The 17,275-nt window shown below is 40.5% G+C and overlaps 1 protein-coding gene across 1 annotated transcript in view; it reads left to right on the forward strand.

The window, feature by feature from the left end:
* The first annotated feature begins 781 nt into the window (after nt 1-781).
* LOC143270217 (secretoglobin family 2A member 2-like) overlaps nt 782-17,275 on the forward strand; it is a 66,945-nt gene continuing 50,451 nt past the window's right edge. The window contains exon 1 of the mRNA XM_076559302.1: nt 782-860. The gene's annotated coding sequence lies outside the window, so the exon portion shown is untranslated. The remainder of the gene's footprint in view (nt 861-17,275) is intronic.

The following is a 17,275-nucleotide window of genomic DNA, read 5'->3' on the forward strand; positions in this document are numbered from 1 at the left end:
CCTAGGCTTGGCTACAGACATGGCAGGGAACCAAGAACACAACAGGGAAGCGATCCATTTCTTTCCTTCTGAACACCAAAACCAGTGACTCAGTCCTGGGAGTTTTGGGATGTCACCTCTCCTTTCTCTATTGTCGGGTACAGAGGACAGCCTATCCACCTCGCCAGATTTAATTGCACTTTCAGAGTTACTTAATGAAAAAGATTTCCAGCAAAGATAAGAGCTCATTGTCTCACTCCAGATCCACTGCATGTGTTTCTCACGTGCGTACAGACAGGGCCCTGATCTTTGCCTTGTCCCTAATTTCAAAAAAATAAATTCTCAGGCACCACAAGCTTTTCTCTTCCCAGTTCCCTGATCTAACTCACTGTTCAGCCAATGATACAGGACCACCACAGAACCGGAGTCCAGAGATCATCAAATAAGAAACTGTAACAGCTAAAAGATATTTATACCCCCAGAGTCAAAAGCATCTGGGAGTTACCAAAAAGACTTTAATATACATATCTATTACTGTGAGATGCTTTTAACAATCGATCATCTGTCTTCTGGATGCTGAACTAAAAAAAGCTTAACATATTTCAAAATCCATCTGGACAGGCTGGATCTACCTCAGATAAATGTCAACATAAAATAATAATGATTCTTTTCTCTCTAAGCTTTTTTTTCTATGTCACCAGTGCTGTGGGATGGTCTGTATGTCAAATTGCTCTGATTGGTCAATAAATAAAACACTGATTGGCCAGTGGCCAGGCAGGAAGTAGGTTGGACATGGAGAGAGGAGAATTCTGGGAAGCAGAAGGCTGAGGCAGAGAAACACTGGCAGCCACCGCCATGACCAGCAGCATGTGAAGACACCGGTAAGCCCCCAGCCATGTGGCAAGGTATAGATTTATGGAAATGGATTAATTTAAGATATAAGAACAGTTAACAAGAAACCTGCCACGGCCATACAGTTTGTAAGCAATATAAGTCTCTGTGTTTACTTGGTTGGGTCTGAGCGGCTGTGGGACTGGTGGGTGACAAAGATTTGTCCTGACTGTGGGCAAGGCAGAAAAACTCTAGCTACACACCAGCATCTTGTCAAACAGAAAGTTCCCAGCCACAGCCAGAGGGATACATGTCTCCAGAGCAAACGGATGACAGACAGCATCCCACAATGCCTGTCTACCTCAGAAGACTCCCCTTCTCCATTCCCCCCAGAGCCAACCGACATCCAACAGTCAGTTGGAAGCAGTTTTTAAGAGGAAAGACGCCCTTATTCCCATCTACCTGCTTTTTTTTTTTTAATAATAAGCAGAAGTCTGGGATGTAAGGATTATGTCCTTAATTACATCACCAGCCTGCAATAGTGTCTGAGCCTAAAATGCAGGCATGCCCTCTGTGCCTTCTCTCTTTCCGCACTCTCTCTTTCCATACTCCTCCCTCTGCATGATCTTTTTTCTCTCTCTCTCTCTCTCCCTCTCTCCCTCTCTCTCCCAGTAAAGTTCTAGAAAGGTAACTATGGCTTGTGACTCTTCTGTCACCAATACATCCAGCACTCTGCTCTGTCGGCATGGTCATCGCCTGCAGCGGCCAGCCATGAGCGCCACCGCTTAACCAACAAAAGGAGAGTGGTAAAGAATTAACTGTATACTAAGGATGGTCTGATCTTTGCCAGTGGCTCCTGGGAGGTGAATGCTAAACACTTGTAATGTCATGGTTGATAGGAAGGTCATTAATTATCCAATGGACTATGCCATACCTAACAACAGACCTAACATGAGGGTTATAAGAAGATAGAAACATGGACAGATTCAGTGGTACCATGTCACATTGCTTTGAAGATTGTATCTATAAACTGAGTAGAAGTAAGCAAAGATCCCTCCCTAGAGCCTTCAGAGAGAGATTGGCATCACTGACAATGTGATTTGGACTTCTAATCTTTAGAACAATGAGATAACACATTATTATTGTTTTTTTGTTTGTTTTGATTTTTTGTTTGTTTATCAAGACAGGGTTTCTCTGTGTAGTCCTGGCTGTCCAGGAACTAGCTCTGTAGACCAGGTTGGCCTTGAACTCATAGGGATCTCCCTGCCTCTGCCTTCCAAGTGCTTGGGTTAAAGGCATGTGCCACCACACCCAGCTCATTTCTATTGTTTTAAGCTGTTCAGTGTGAGAGAAGAGAGATAAAGAGCTAGAGAGAACAAGAGAGAGAGAGAGAGAGAGAGAGAGAGAGAGAGAGAGAGAGAGAGAGAGAGAGAGAGAGAGAGAGAGAGAGAGAGAGAGAGAGAGAGAGAGAGAGAGAGAGAGAGACTTTGGCTACATATAAAACACAGTTAATAAGTGCTACTGTTGTCTAATTTCTTGAGTTCCTTATATATTCTGGATATCAGTCCTCTGTCAGATGTGGGGTTGGTGAAGATCTTTTCCCATTCTGTAGGCTGTCGCTTTGCCTTGTTGACTGTATCCTTTGCTCTACAAAAGCTTCTCAGTTTCAAGAGGTCCCATTGATTGATTGTTTCTCTCAGTGTCTGTGCTACTGGTGTTATATTTAGGAAGTGATCTCCTATGCCAATGGGCTCAAGACTACTTCCTACTTTCTCTTCTAGCAGGTTCAGAGTAGCTGGATTTATGTTGAGGTCCTTGATCCAACTGGACCTAAGTTTTGTGCTCGGTGACAGATATGGATCTATTTGCAGCCTTCTACACGTTGATATCCAGTTATGCCAGCACCATTTATTGAAGATGCTTTCTTTTTTTCCATTGTATCCTTTTGGCTTCTTTGTCAAAAAGAATCAAATTGAAGACCCTGACATTAATCCATGCACATATGAACACCTGGTTTTTGACAACGAAGCCAAAACTATACAATGGAAAAAAGAAAGTATCTTCAACAAATGGTGCTGGCATAACTGGATGTCAATATGTAAAAGATATCTGTCACCATGCACAAAACTCAAGCCCGAGTGGATGAAAGACCTCAACATAAACTCAGTTACACTAAACTTAATAGAAGAGAAATGAGGAAGTACTCTTGAACGCATTGGCACCGGAGACCATTTGCTAAATATAACACCAACAGCACAGACCCTGAGCACAACAATTAATAAATGGGACCTCTTGAAATTGAGAAGTATTTGAGAAATTATTTTGGCCACTCCATGTAGTTAAAAGGATATTTATTTAATGGCGTAACTCACAAATTAAGTGAAAGGTAGGTCGCAGGGTCTGGGGAAGGTGTATTGCAATCCAGCGGTGTTCTCCAGAGCTCTGCACAGTCCACCTTCACTGTTCAGCGTCCCGGCATAGAGAGAGTGCACAGAAAGAGCGCTGGCCCATCCAGCTCTCGGGTCTCCAGGCACCTCCCCTCACCCTGCCTCGTAGGCGTGACAGTTGCCAGAGTCTCAATGGGGGTTGGAAATTCCAGATCCAAGCTGGAATGGCTACCCACTACATCTCCCCCATTTTGTCTAAATAAGAAGGTTCTAAACTAATACAAGACTATATACAAAGGAATGGTTATCAAATATTGTCCAGAAATAATGAGGGATAATGACCTAGATAAGATGTAACTACAACCAATGCAAACAATATCAAGCAAGAAACACATATGAAAATCCAGAGAAGTATAGAGCATAGGTAAATGGCATGTTATAAAGATCATTCAAAGGTGTCCTGTCCTAAAGAACCTGAATCTAATACTTAATATGTTCTATCTAAGATATTATATATACTAAGTTGTAACTATAATTGCTAGTCTTCAATCCCATCAAAGACCTGAGAAGGAACATAATGGTACCTGAGAAATGGTAGATGGATGCAAGCAACTTTCGGGAATCTTGCAAGAGTAGACCAAGACAGCTGGCAGCCTGGACAGTCACCTAATGTTTCTCAGCATTGTTGGTGCATTCAAATTGGCTACAGGCCTAGAGTATCTGACAGACCATTTTCAGAAGCAGGATTTCTGAAAGACCATCTTACCCTGTCTTGGCAGAGTATAGTGGTCGCTTTCCTTGTGTCCCTCTTGTCCAGAAAGGACAGCATTGCATTTGTACTGTCAGCCATCAAGGCAAGGGCAGTTCTTTGCCCAGTAGGCCATTTTGTGCCAAAAAGACAAACTTCCAAATGGAAATGTCTTAGAAGCACAACATTCTCTCGGGATCAATTGGTGCAGCCAGGAGCAATTGTGTCTCACGTCAACAGAATTCTAAGTTATTTAAATGCCATATTCTCTAGGTCTATGAAGTGTTTGAAGATTACCTGTCCATCTGACCTATGTATCTGTAAATCTGGATAACCTAACTAACGTAACTATAGAGATGACAGGCATAGGCAACTATAAATCTATAAGTCTTATCTACCGAAATAACCTAAGGACTAATGCTTCACGTAAACAAGGTAAACAGTCTATAAGCAAATGTATGGTGAAGAACAATGACTTCAAAATTGTGACAATACACAAGATATTTATAACAGAGGTAGGAATATATAGTGCGATATGCAATATGACAATAATCTTAACTATATATCAATATACCGAATATCCTAGACAGAAGTAGAACATATATAAAGTATGACAGATATAAATTTACATTTGTATTAATATAAAAATGTTTCAAATAAGAGTAGAAATATATGTACATTATAACAAATATAGTTCTGTATTTGTATCAATATACAAATTATCTTAAACGGGAATATAAAAATAGTTTACATTTGTATCAACATATAAGAATCTATAACAGTACAAATTACAGTGCAAATTATCTAAGGTTGCTATTTTACTACATTTGTTTGCTAGTATATACAATGATTACCATCATATCTTATACCTATCCGTTCCATTTCTTCTCCCTCCCCCCCTTTTTTTTTTACAATACTGAGTCTAATATTTTCTTATACCCCAACCCTATAACCGTCATCCATAACCCTGAGAATTATGACACCTAAGGGAGAAGGGGCGTCGTTTTCTTAGAATTGCTTCCTGCTGTTTAGGGGGTGATGTTATCTCTGTTGGGTACTGTGAGAAAGCTCAGATAGTTAAATCTCAGTTAGACTAACTGTACATTCTGCAGCAAGTTTTAGAGTAATGGTTAAGATGGTCTGAAATTCTGGCAAGAAGTGTAGTATGATGATGATTACCATGGCATCATTCTGGATTGGATAGAGTTGTTGTTGTTGGGGCCCCATCTTCCTTCTGGAGACTTCTGAGATTGCTATTGGAAAAATTTATTTGTTATCAAAAATGGGAGGTTTGGATTTAAAGAGGACATAGCATGTAAGAAAGGATTCTGAGAAATCAAGAGTAAGCATGAAGAGAATTAGAATTTAGAAGACAATGGTCCCTTTTTATTGGTTTCCTTCTGTCTCACACCAAAGGGCTCTTCTGATACAGGACTGAAGAATCTCTCAAACTTTTCTTTTAGCAATATGCTTGGGTTTAGAGAAGGAGTGAGCCAATTCCATCTCCAAAGCCAGCTTGGCTTATAATTGAATTGGAACCACAACTTTTCTAGATTGATAGAGAGATAGATGTTAGACAGTGAGATTTTACCATGTGTAGATTGGTACCAATAGATTCTTCCTTTCTGCTGTAAACATCCGGATATCCAAGGCCTTATGAGTTTTGGAAGATGGGTACTTCCATTATCCTGGAAAGACAAAAACAGAACCCTACCCCACCCTTTGATTGTTAAATTTTTCTTACAACTTGTAGAGATGTCACATTGGTGGATGATCTTTTACTTCTCTTCATCAAGGGGTTTTTCCTGTCCGAATCAAATTTTTATTAATTTGGTTGGTATTCATAGCTTTTCTTCTCCTGCAGAAACAAAGGCAAAACCCCTTCCCCAATGTAGAACATATCCAGGTTTCCATTCTGAGGTCAGCACATCCTTGAAATAAACTGGTTCGTTTAGCTCAGGAGTTTTGTCTGTCGTCCAATGTCTCTCCGCAGCTGTTGTTCCTTTCTCATTAGCATTGAGAAAATTCAAGGTTAATAAAGCACTATGCAGTCTATTTCTAGGAGTCATTGTTACCTGTTGCTGTTTATTTAGCATATCCTTTAAAGTTCGATTGGATCTCTCTATGACTGCTTGGCCTGTGGGATTGTGTGGTATACCTGTAACATGCTTTATATTGTAATAAGCAAAGAATTGTCTCATTTTATTGGAGACATATGCTGGGGCATTGTCTGTCTTAATTTGTACAGGTATTCCCATGATGGCCATAACTTCTAATAGGTGTGTAATCACAGAATCAGCCTTTTCAGAACTCATAGGAGTTGCCCATTGAAATCCTGAATAGGTGTCAATGGTATGATGTACATACTTTAATCTTCCAAATTCTGCAAAATGAAACACATCCATCTGCCAAATTTCATTTCTTTGTATACCTTTTGGATTACTCCCTGCAGGTAATGGAGTTTGTTTATAGATGGAACAAGTAGGACATTTTTTCACAATATCCTTAGCCTGTTGCCAAGTGATGGAAAAATCTTTCTTCAAACCTTTGCTATTTACATGGTATTTCTTATGACATTCTGAAGCTTCTAGCACATTACCTATTAGTAACTGATCAATCTCATCATTAGCTTGTGCTAAAGGTCCTGGCAGACCTGTATGGGATCTGATATGTGTTATATATATAGGATGTTCCCTTTTTCTGATGATTTCCTGCAATTGTATGAATAATGAAGTTAATTCTGTATTATCAGGAATAAATTCAGCAGTTTCAATATGTAAAACAACTCTCTCTGCATATTGAGAGTCAGTGACTATAATTGAGGGGTTCTGTGAAGTCCATCAGTACCTTAAGAATGGCATACAATTCTGCTTTTTGTACAGAGCTATATGGACTTTGCACCACTTAACTTAAGTCTCCTGATTTATATCCTGCTTTTCCTGATTTATTTGCATCAGTATAGAATTTGAGGACTCCAGAAATTGGCTTTTGTCATACAATGTGAGGAAGGACCCATTCAGTGTTCTTTATGAGTTCTATTCTCTTGCTTTTGGGATAGTGGTTGTTAATCTCTCCCAAAAAGTTACTGCAGGCTCTCTGCCAGTATTCATTATCTTTCCATAGTGATGAAATTTCCTCATTAGTTAAAGGTACTACAATTTCTGCTGGGTCCATTCCTGTCAACTGGCTAAGTCTTAATTTACCCTTTTGAATCAAATCAGAGATCTTTTCTTTTATAAGTCTTTAATTTCTTATTTGGTTTACGTGGTAGGAATATCCATTCCAATATAATATCTTCCCTCTGCCTCAAAATACCTGTTGGGGAATGTCTGGAGGGGAATATGACAAGAATGCATTTAAGTTCTGGATCCACACGATCCACATGTGCTTCTCAAATTGTCTTTTCTACTAGAGCCAATTCCTTCTCAGCTTCGGCTGATAATTCTCTTGGACTATTTAATTCTTTGTCCCCTTCTAGAGTATTAGCCAAATTTTGTAGTCCATCTTTGGGTATTCCCATGATACCCAGTAAGTTGGAAATGCTTCCTAATAACTTTTGAAAATCATTAAGAGTCTTCAATCTATCTCTTCTTAGTTGTACCTTTTGGGGTCTAATTTTTTGTAGCTCTATCTTATATCCTAAGTAATTAATAAAATCTCCTCTTTGTATTTTTTCAGGAGCAATTTGCAGTCCCCGGTGAGGCAAAACTTTTTTTACTTCTTCAAACATGCTTTCTAATGTATCTAACTTTGGATCAGCTAATAGGATATCATCCATATAGTGATGAATTATGGGTTGTGGAAACTTTACACGAATTATCTCTAATGGTTCCTGCACAAAGTATTGACACAAAGTAGGGCTGTTTAACATTCCCTGTGGGAGGACCTTCCATTGATACCTCTTGACTGGCTGAGAATTATTATAATTAGGTACTGTGAAGGCAAATTTTTCTCTATCATTTTCTTGTAAGGGTATGGTAAAGAAACAGTCTTTTAAGTCAATAACTATTATAGGCCATTCTCTGGGTAGCAGAGAGGGCAAGGGCATCCCAGTCTGTAGGGAGCCCATTGTCTGAATTACTTTATTAATAGCTCTCAGATCTGTCAGCATTCTCCAATTACCAGATTTTTTTTAATAACAAATACAGGAGAATTCCAAGGACTGGTAGATTCTTCAATGTGTTGAGCATTTAACTGCTCTTGAACCAGCTGTTCTAAAGCTTGTAGCTTCTCTTTTGTCAAAGGCCATTGTCCAACCCAGACAGGTTTATTAGTTAGCTATTTTAAAGGTAAGGCAGTTGGTACTTCTGAGAGTTCAACAACAGTCGTGCTCTGTTTATGAACAGCCGGAATGGTTGGTGGCTGATTTTTATAGCATGGCATGATATTATTCCTAGAAACATGCATTGGTCTGTATTCCTTTTCTGAAAGTGTCGGAATTTTAATCTGGGTATTCCACTGTTGTAACAGATCTCAGCCCCAAAGATTTACTGCTACATTTGCTACATATGGCTTCAACCTTCCTCTCTGTCCTTCTGGCCCTATGCATTCAACCCATCTCGAACTCTGTTTTATCTGAGATAGGGTGCCAATCCCTAAAAGTTGGACATCTACCTCTTGAAGAGGCCAATTCGGATGCCATGATTTTGGTGCAATTATAGTCACATCTGCACCTGTGTCTACCAGGCCCTCCAGAACCAGGCCATTAATTCGAATTCTAAGCTTTGGTCTTTGTTCATTTATGGAAGTCTTCCAAAATATTTGTTTTATAGTGTTCTTTGTAAACTGTGATCCATTTATCAAAGCTGTTTTATCATCCATTGCAGTATCGGTTTTTACATTAGGCACTGGTTTATTCCGTTGTCCTGGAGAGGAATTTCTTCCACAGTGGCTGGGAATGTTCATACTACGTTTGGTTTCTGGACCTGCAAGAGGCCCCCTGAGGCGTTTCCCACCAGTAAAGGGTTGCCTTGTATATCTATTTTTGATCTGCACTCAGTGGTCCAATGTCGGCCTTTACCACATCTTCTACATAATCCAGGAGGTGGTTGGGGTCTCCTGTTTAGGCTATTCCTAGAAGGAGTATTACTTCTAGGAGTACCCCATGTACAATTTTTACTTATATGACCTGGTGTACCACACTTAAAACATTTGGTAACATGGGGCCTTCTTTCACCTCTGGGATTTGTCTCTCCTATCCAAGCCTCATTACTGTAGTTAAGAGACTGAATACCATTAGTATATTGAATCCATTCTGCCAAAGGAGCTGATCTGATCTTTAATGGTGTAAGTATTCTTCTGCATTCTGCATTAGCATTGTCGAACACCAAGGACTCAGTTAATACTTTTCTTAATTCTTTGTCTGACACAGCTCTTGTTATAGCTGTGTTCAGTCTTTGTAAAAAATCAGTGAAGGGTTCGTGAGGTCCCTGAAATATCTTTGTGTATACCTCAGTTGGTTTTCCAGGTTCTGGAATTTTTTCCCAAGCATTTAGAGCTGCTGTACGGCATAGGGATATTGTATGCTCATCATAAGTGGCTTGTACATTCCTGTCAGCGAAACATCCCTCACCAAGTATTTGATCTTGGGTGATTTGATCACAAAACCTCTGATTTTACCTTGTTGTTCTAAATTTTTTGCCTCTTCTCTCAACCAGCTTTTCTACTGTAACTGCTGGCTATATTCTAGAACAGCTGAAATTAACTGATGCCAGTCATCTGGAATGATTCTATGTGAGGTAGACCATGAATTTAACATCTGTCTTACATATGTGGAGTGTATCCCATAGGTAACTACTGCTTCCTTTATATTTTTAAAGTCCCTTGTTGAAATTGGTTGTAATGTATATGTCATATATGGCTCGGGGTGTGTGTCATCTGCTGGCTTCTCATGGACAATAACAGGATAAGCCATTGTATGAGAGCCATTCGGAGATGTTACAACCTCTATGGTCTTGACCTTCTGCTTATTAGTTCACTTGTCATGTTTACTGAGAGTTTCTTCTAGGGCTTGCAAATGAGCACCTAGGGTCTGTTCTAGGGAGTGAACCTCCTCTCTTGCAAGGGACTCCAGATTTCTCATGGAATCATAGAAGTTTTTATGTTCCTCAGAAACACATGATTCCATGGACCTTATCCTATCAATTAATGATAATCTTTCTTCCTTATATACTGTCTGAGTAGCCACAACTTCACTCTGGAGAGTTAGTGTTCTATCCATTAAATATTCATATTTATTATCAATTAAATCAATTTTGGGTACAAGCCTGTTTTGTAAATCCTGATTAGCAGATTCTAGAGAAAGAATCTTTTTCTGTAAGCCTTCATTGCTATCTTTGAAAGCCTGTAAATCCTGGTTAGCAGATTCCAGAGAATCTTTTTCTGTAAACCTTCATTGCTATCTTTTAAAGCAGATTCCAGAGAGAGAATCTTTTTCTGTAAGCCTTCATTGCTATCTTTTAAAGCTTGTATCAGTCCCAATAATGACTCATCTTTGTTCTTAAACCAGTGTTTGAACACTGTGTGAATTATTATAATGAATGCAAAAATGGTATAGCCCAGATATGCCTTAGGAATGTCGTATATTTCCAGGAAAAAGGTTTTTAAATTCTTGTGAGGTAATGTTGTCGGCCACATTACACCAATTACTCAAAATTTGTTAGTCAATTTTAAGGTGTAAAATTATCAAGTACCTTTACTTCAAACAATATGCTTACCTTTCAGTGGGTTTGGGGGCGTGTAGTAGCACTTTTCAGCCAGCAGGTGGCATTGGTACAGCTCCAAAACAGGGCCTGCTGGCGATCTTGGCTGGCAGAAATGGCAGAGATGGCAGAAATCGGAGCTAGCACTCCCCTGCCTCTTTCGCTGGTCTGGGGCTAAGCTAGGGAATTGAGATCGGACTAGCTGCTCCCTTTTTCGGGAATGGAACTGTGTAGGTGTTCCCTGGTTATATGGAACTTTGCAGGCGGGTTTAGGTACCCGCCAGGTAGGGAGGAGAGGGCGGGAGCCGCCCAGGCCTTTGGAGTTTGCCCCACGTCAGCGCCAGATATTGGAGAAATTATTTTGGCCACTCCACGTAGTTAAAAGGATATTTATTTAATGGCGTAACTCACAAATTAAGTGAAAGGTAGGTCGCAGGGTCTGGGGAAGGTGTATTGCAGTCCAGCGGTGTTCTCTGGAGCTCTGCACAGTACAACTTCACCTTTCAGCATCCCGGCACAGAGAGAGCACACAGAGAGAGAACTGGCCCATCCAGCTCTCCAGTCTCCAGGTGCCTCCCCTAGCCCCGCCTAGTAGGCATGACAGTTGCCAGAGTCTCAATGGGGGTTGGAACTTCCAGATCCAAGCTGGAATGGCTACCCACTACAGAGAAGCTTTTACAGGGCGAAAGACACGGTCAATAAGACAAAAAGACAGCCAACAGAATGGGAAAAGATCTTCACCAACCCCACAACTGACATAGGATTGAGCTCCACTGTATATAAAGAACTCAAGAAACTAGACATCAAAATACTGAACAATCCAATTAAAAAATGGGCTAAAGAGCTAAACAGAGAATTCACAAAACAAGAATCACAAATAGCTGAAAAACATTTAAAGAAATGTTCAACATCCTTAATCATCAGAGAAATGCAAATCAAAATGACTCTGAGATACCACCTTACACCTGTCAGAATGGCTAAGATAAAAAACACCAATGACAGTCAATGTTGGAGAGGATTTGGAGCAAAGGGAACTCTCCTCCACTGTTGGTGGGAATGTAAACTTGCACAAGCACTGTGGAAATCAGAATGGCAGTTGCTCAGAAAATTAGGAATCAAACTACCTCAAGACCCAGCCATACCACTCTTGGGCATATACCGAAAGAATGCTGATTCATACCATAAAGATACATGCTCATCTATGTTCATAGCAGCACTATTTGTAATAGCCAGAACCTGGAAACAACCTAGATGCCCGTCAACTGAAGAATGAATTAAGAAAATGTGGTACACACATACCTAAGTTAAATCAAGACCAGACAAACTATTTAAATAGTCCAATAACCCCTAAGGAAATAGAAACAGTCATTAAAAGTCTCCCAACTAAAAAAAGCCCAGGAGCAGATGGTTTCAGTGCAGAATTCTACCAGATCTTCAAAGAAGAGTTAATACCAATACTCTCTAAATTGTTCCACATAATAGAAACAGAAGGAACATTACCAAACTTCTTCTATGAGGCTATAATTACCCTGATTCCTAAACCAAACAAGGATACAACAAAGAAAGAGAACTACAGACCGATCTCCCTCATGAACATTGATGCAAAAATACTCAATGAAATACTGGCAAACAGACTCCAAGAACACATCACAACAATTATCCACCATGATCAAGTAGGCTTCATCCCAGGGATGCAAGGGTGGTTCAACATATGAAAGTCCGTCAATGTAATACACCATATAAACAAACTCAAAGTAAAAAAAAACACATGATCATCTCACTAGATGCAGAAAAGGCATTTGACAAAATCCAACACCCCTTCATGATAAAAGTCTTGGAGCGATCAGGAATACAGGGAACGTACCTAAATATAATAAAGGAAATTTACAGCAAGCCAACAGCCAACATCACATTTAATGGAGAGAAACTCAAAGCAATTCCACTAAAATCAGGAATGAGGCAAGACTGTCCACTCTCCTCATACTTATTCAATATAGTACTTGAAGTTCTAGCTAGAGCTATAAGACAACATAAGGAGATTAAGGGGATACAAATTGGAAAGGAAGAAGTCAAGCTTTCCCTATTTGCAGATGACATGATAGTATACTTGAGTGACCCCAAAGATTCCACCCCGGAACTGATAAAGCTTATAAACACCTTCAGCAACATAGCAGGATACAAGATAAACTCAAAAAAATCCGTAGCCCTCCTATATACAATGGACAAAGAAGCTGAGAAGATAATTAGAGATACATCACCCTTTACAATAGCCACAAATGACATAAAATACCTTGGGGTAACACTAACCAAGCAAGTGAAGGACCTATATGACAAGAACTTTAAGTCCCTGAAAAAAGAAATTGAAGAAGATGTCAGAAAATGGAAAGATGTCCCATGCTCATGGATAGGCAGGACCAACATAGTAGAAATGACAATTTTACCAAAAGCAATCTACAGATTCAATGCAATCCCCATCAAAATACCAACACAATTCTTCACAGACCTGGAAAGAATAATACTCATCTTCATATGGAAAAACAAAAAACCCAGGATAGCCAAAAGAATTCTGTACAATAAAACAACCTCTGGAGGCATCACAATCTCTGACTTCATGCTCTACTATAGAGCTACAGTAATAAAAACAGCTTGGTATTGGCATAAAAACTGATATGTGGACCAATGGGATGGAATCAAAGACCCTGATATTAACCCACACACCTATGAACATATAATTCTTGACAAAGAAGCCAAAAGGGTACAATGGAAAAAAGAAAGCATCTTCAACAAATGGTGCTGGCATAACTGGATATCAACGTGTAGAAGGCTGCAAATAGATCCATATCTGTCACCGTGCACAAAACTTAAGTCCAAGTGGATCAAGGACCTCAACATAAATCCAGCTACTCTGAACCTGCTAGAAGAGAAAGTAGGAAGTAGTCTTGAATGCATTGGCATAGAAGATCACTTCCTAAATGTAACACCAGTAGCACAGACACTGAGAGAAACAATCAATCAATGGGACCTCTTGAAACTGAGAAGCTTTTGTAGAGCAAAGGATACAGTCAACAAGGCAAAGCGACAGCCTACAGAATGGGAAAAGATCTTCACCAACCCCACATCTGACAGAGAACTGATATCCAGAATATATAAGGAACTCAAGAAATTAGACATCAAAATGACCAACAATCCAATTGAGAAATGGGCTTTAGAACTAAACAGAGAATTCTCAACAGAGGAAACTGAAATGGCTGAAAGACATTTAAGGAATTGCTCAACATCCCTAATCATCAGGGAAATGCAAATCAAAACAACTCTGAGATACCACCTTATGCCTGTCAGAATGGCTAAGATCAAAAACACTGAAGACACTTTATGCTGGAGAGGATGTGGAACTAGGGGAACTTTCCTCCACTGCTGGTGGGAATGCAAGCTTGTACAACCACTTTGGAAATCAATATGGCACTTTCTTAGAAAATTGGGAATCAATCTCCCCCAAGATCCAGCTATACCACTCTTGGGCATATACCCAAGGAATGCTCAATCATACCACAAGAGCATTTGCTCAGCTATGATCATATCAGCATTGTTTGTAATAGCCAAAACCTGGAAACAACCTAGATGCCCTTCAACTGAAGAATGGATAAATAAATTGTGGCACATATACACAATGGAATACTACTCAGCAGAGAAAAACAATGACGTCATGAGGTTTGCAGGCAAATGGATGAATCTAGAAAAAATCATCCTGAGTGAGGTAACCCAGACTCAGAAAGACAAATATGGTATGTACTCACTCATAGGAGGATGCTAGATGTGGAACAAGGATGACTGGACTGCTACTCACATCACCAGTGAGGCTACCTGGAAAACAGGACCCCAAGAAAGACACGGAGAAACGGATGAGATCTATATGAACAGCCTGGACATGAGTGGGAGCATGAAGGGCGAGGGTCGAGGGAAAGAGAGCGGGAGATCCTAGCTGGATCAAGAAAGGAGAGGGAGAACAAGGAATAGGAGACCATGGTAAATGAAGACCACATGAGAAAAGGAAGAAACAAAGAGCTAAAGAGGCCCACAGAAATCCACAAAGATACCCCCACAAAAGACTGCTGGCAAAGGCTGAGAGACAGCCGGGACTGACCTACTCTGGTGATGGGATGGCCAAACACCCTAATAGCTGGGCCAGAAACCCCATCCAAGGACTGAGGAATCTGGATGCAGACATCCATGGCTAGGCCTGGATGGAGCGCTGGGAGTCTAATTAGCGAGAAAGAGGAGGGTTTATATGAGCAAGAATTGTTGAAACCAAGGTTGGATAAAGCACAGGGACAAATAACCAAACAAATGGAAACACATGAACTATGAACCAAAGGCTGTGGGCCCCCCAACTGGATCAGGCCTTCTGAATAGGTGAGACAGTTGATTGGCTTGATCTGTTTGGGAGTCATCTAGGCAGTGGTACCAGGTCCTGGGCTCATTGCATGAGTTGGCTGTTTGAAACCTGGGACTTAGGCAGGGACGCTTGGCTCAATCTGGGAGGAGGGGACTGGACTTGCCTGGACTGAGTCTATCAGGTTGATCCCGGTCCTCGGGGGAGACCTTGATCTGGAGGAGGTGGGAATGGGGGGTGTGCTGGGGTAAAGAGGAGGGGGCAGGAAGGGAGAGAACAAGGGAATCTGTGGCTATTATGTAGAACTGAATAGTATTGTAAAATAAAATTAAATAAATAAAAGAAATAAAAAATAAAAACAACCTTCTATTAAAAAAAACTTAAAAGAAATTACTTATAGTACTGTACTTGTCTAAAATTCTCCCTTAATTAAAATTTTGTAATCATTAAAAAAAAAATAAGTGCTAATGTTTACGTGTACTCAAGGATCTTCCCAAAAGAGTGAGGTGTAAAAAAACAACCAAAGTATGCTGTTTTTAGACAAAGAATAACTAAATGTTGAAGAAATAACAGGCCCAATGTATACGTGGTCCAGGGTGATAAATTCTAAGAACATTGTTGAAAGAGAAGGATGTAGAAGCATCCAGTGGAAGAAAAGATTTTTGTTGAGTTTATTTATTTAGGTTCATTGTGCTCTCAATTACCAGTCTGGTTGATCAGAATTATTTTCTGTCTTGGTGGTAAAACCAGTGAAGGCCTGGGCAGCCAGTCACCTCTTGAACTAATTGCTATTGCCAATTACTATTACAAGTGGGATGCCTCAGTTTTCAGGTATGATTTACAAAGTGTCCATGGTTTATGGTTAGGGACTGAGAGCCTAAATTCTATAATGGTATCTTATCTCCTAGTCGTATGCTCTGTTCTCAAAAAACCAACTGAGTTTTGTGTCTCTTTTCAGACCTTGTTCTTATTTCAACTGCCAAGATTAACAGTTTGGAAACCTTAGTTCATCATCTAGACATGAGCTGTAACATGCAAATTTAAATATCGACCAATGGAGACCTAATTTTTATTTCAATCTTCCTTTTCATAGGAGACCAGAGTGGGAATCTGAATGGAACTTTCCTTTAGTAATCCCCCCTCTCTTCCTCCTCTCCCAACCTCCCCCCACCCATGCTGGGGACTTGAAGGTGACAAATGCTCCTCATAGGCTCACATATTTGAACACCTGTTCTCCAGTTAGCCACACTGGTTTGGGGAGGCTATGGAGCTTTTGGGACTGGAGCCTTGCTGGAACAAGCACATCACAGGGGGTGAGATTCGAGAGCTTATATTTTTGCCCACTAGCAGTTAGCTGTCTCTATAGTTCATTATGGACTTCTGGGAACCATAAACCAAATTAAACACATTTTATCTAAGCTGTTTCTGGTCATGGTGTTTTATTACAACAACAGGAATGTAACTGCTACAAACCCATCTCTTTGCTCCTTCCAACAGCACTCTGATTTGTACCAAGGATTGTACCTTTTTTATTAACATAAAACTTCCCTTCTGGTCTTAAATTCTTTCGTAGTGAATTTTGCTAACAGATTTATACTTCTTTCTCTCAACATTTTCATGATAAAATTCCCCAGTGCTTTCAGGAAGTTTCAGGCTTGGTGTAGTGGTATTCGCTCCACTCATGACCTTGGGCTATAGGGCCCAAAGGAGGTGCTGCTTCCTGCCATTGTACCTGACCTCTTGAGAGGAGAGGGGGAAGGGGCAGGGGCATATGCCCCTTCTCCCTGCTCCTGCCTGTGAGGTGGATTCATTTCAGGTCAAATCAGAGGACGACCTCAGCTGTCTACTCCGTTCTGTATTTGTGAGTACATTTCCTCAATTTACCTTAATTAATTTCCCTAATACTTCTTAAAGAGACTCCCATGGATTTATCACTTGCTCTGGCACCCAGTGTGGGGCTACTGGCATGACCAGACTCTATTGCCCACGGGAGGCTGCTGGTGAGTTTCTCTGCCCTGCAGAGCTCATGCACACAAATCCCTCAGGAGCTGCCTGACCCCTGCTCAGGTGACCATCTGAATATAGACGTCATGTTGGGAGCCTGTAGGCCAGGCAACGCACACAGCAGAGGTTCTTGTAACCACTGGGTGTTCTACAGAGGACAGAGCACCGTGTCAGGGAGAGAGGCATCTGCCCTAGGCACCTTTCTAGTTCTGTGCTTGTACCCCGCCTAGTTCGA

This window comes from Peromyscus maniculatus, chromosome 1, assembly GCF_049852395.1.
Source record: "Peromyscus maniculatus bairdii isolate BWxNUB_F1_BW_parent chromosome 1, HU_Pman_BW_mat_3.1, whole genome shotgun sequence".
Taxonomy (NCBI): Eukaryota; Metazoa; Chordata; class Mammalia; order Rodentia; family Cricetidae; genus Peromyscus; species Peromyscus maniculatus.